The 2,283-nt window shown below is 41.0% G+C and overlaps 1 pseudogene; it reads left to right on the plus strand.

Moving 5' to 3' along the window:
• Positions 1 to 2,176: 2,176 nt before the first annotated feature.
• On the plus strand, positions 2,177 to 2,283 carry LOC131980204 (U2 spliceosomal RNA; annotated as a pseudogene).

Below are 2,283 nucleotides of genomic sequence, written 5' to 3' on the forward strand. Positions count from 1 at the left end.
AAATGTCGTAAACCTACTTTTTCGAACTCCTCCTAGGCAATTTCATCGTTTTGCACCAAACTTTGCAGACAGCATCTATGGACCCTCATGACAAAAAGTTATTAAAAGAATTTTGATTACCCAAAGGATACTCAAGTTATTAAATAACAACTTCCTGCAGGTGGCGCTATTTTCAACACAAAACACAAAGTGTTGCATATCTCCACGTTGTTGTGTCTGAATGACATGAAACTCAGGTTCCTACTTCCCCATGAGCCCCTGAGGCTCTGTGCAAAATTTTGGGCGATGACCACTAGGTGGCGCTCTTTAAATTGAAGTATATTATATCTCTACATCGGTTGGTCTGATTAACACCAAACTTGGTATACTTATTGTCAATGCCCTCCTGAGGATAACCTTCGAAGATTTTATTGATCGGCCCCTAGGTGGCGCTCTGGCGGCAGTTTAATTTAATAAGTTCCACTGTGCCAAGACCATAAGACTTAAGGCAATGAAATTCATAGGGGTGGTATATACTGGTCCCTGTAATGCACAAACCCTGACGGCAGCATGCCCCGACACGCGTGTACTGCGAGGGCCCGTTCAGTACTGCGCGCAGTCCTAGTTATTATTATTCTCGTACCCAAATGATTGCATTTTTCACTGCCTGAACATACCCCAAAACTCATGAAACTTTGAATATAAGTCACACATGGTGAAAAATTTTATAATCTATTGTCATCCTGAATTTCCACCACTAGGTGGCGCTATAATAAAGGAAAGTGCGTTTAGGCTAGTAACTTCCACATACTTTATCACACATTCAAAAAACTTATATCCACGCGTTCACTGGGTTGTGCTGAATCTCGTGATATAGGCCACTCCCATTTTCGCCTACCGTTTTTTTTCGCAAATTCACGAAATGTCGCAAACCTACTTTTTCGAACTCCTCCTAGGCAATTTCATCGTTTTGCACCAAACTTTGCACACAGCATCTATGGACCCTCATGACAAAAAGTTATTAAAAGAATTTTGATTACCCAAAGAATACTCAAGTTATTAAATAACAACTTCCTGCAGGTGGCGCTATTATCAACACAAGTGTTGCATATCTCCACATTGGTGTGTCTGAATGACATGAAACTCAGGTTACTACTTCCCCATGAACCCCTGAGGCTCGCTGCAAAATTTTGGCCGATTACCACTAGGTGGCGCTCTTTAAATTGAAGTATTTTATATCTCTACATCGGTTGGTCGGATTAACACAAAACTTGGTATACTTATTGTCAATGCCCTCCTGAGGATAACCCTTGAAGGTTTTATTGATCGGCCCCTAGGTGGCGCTCTCGCGGCAGTTTATTTTAATAAGTGCCACTGTGCCCAGACCATAACACTTAAGGCAATGAAATTCATAGGGGTGGTATAGACTGGCCCCTGTAACGCACAAACCCCGACGGAAGCATGTCCCGACACGCGTGTACTGCGAGGGCCCGTTCAGTACTGCGCGCAGTCCTAGTTTTATTATTTTTTGTGTTGTTTTTTTGTCATTTATTGTGTGTTTTGTCATTTTCATTTTCTGTGTGTTTGTATTTTTTGTTTTAGTATGTTTTTTGCAATTTTTTGTTTTTTGTCATGTTTTGTAATTTTTTGTTATTTTTGTGTTTTGTGTTTTTTGTCATGTTTTGTGTGTTTTTGTTATTTTTTTGTCATTTTTTGTTTTTAGTCATGTTTTGTGGGTTTTGTCATTTTCTGCGTGTATTTTTTGTGTTTTAGTGTGTTTTTTTTGTCATTTTTTGTCAATTTTTGTGTTTTGTCATGTTTGTGTCATGTTGTGTGTGATCAGACTGTGGTGGCTGGTTTCACTAACTTGACGTTGTGAAGAATGGAATGACCAATGATCACAGTTGGTTGTTACTGAAGGAGAATCTGTTGGAGACGGTTAGGGTTGGTGGTTAACCATCGAGGCTTCAGCTTCACACTTCAGACATTCACCGTCCGGCCGCTCCAAGCTGCCTCCCTACACTATAGCTGTATCCCAAAGTCAAGGATCCTTCCTTGGTAGGATCCTTCCTTCGGAGTCGGGTCCTCCGGAGGCGAGGCAAGAGTCCTTCCTTTCACTGGTGTAACGCACAAATGGGACAGCCTTCGGAGTGTGTAGCTGTGCGTCATTGCGTAATTGGACGTCCTGCTTAAATTCAGCGCCGCTCTCGGCCTTTTGGCTAAGATCAAGTGTAGTATCTGTTCTTATCAGTTTAATGAAAATAAATAAATACATATATAAATAAATTCAGCGCCGCAATTTCA

This window comes from Centropristis striata, chromosome 1 (genome assembly GCF_030273125.1).
Source record: "Centropristis striata isolate RG_2023a ecotype Rhode Island chromosome 1, C.striata_1.0, whole genome shotgun sequence".
NCBI lineage: Eukaryota > Metazoa > Chordata > Actinopteri > Perciformes > Serranidae > Centropristis > Centropristis striata.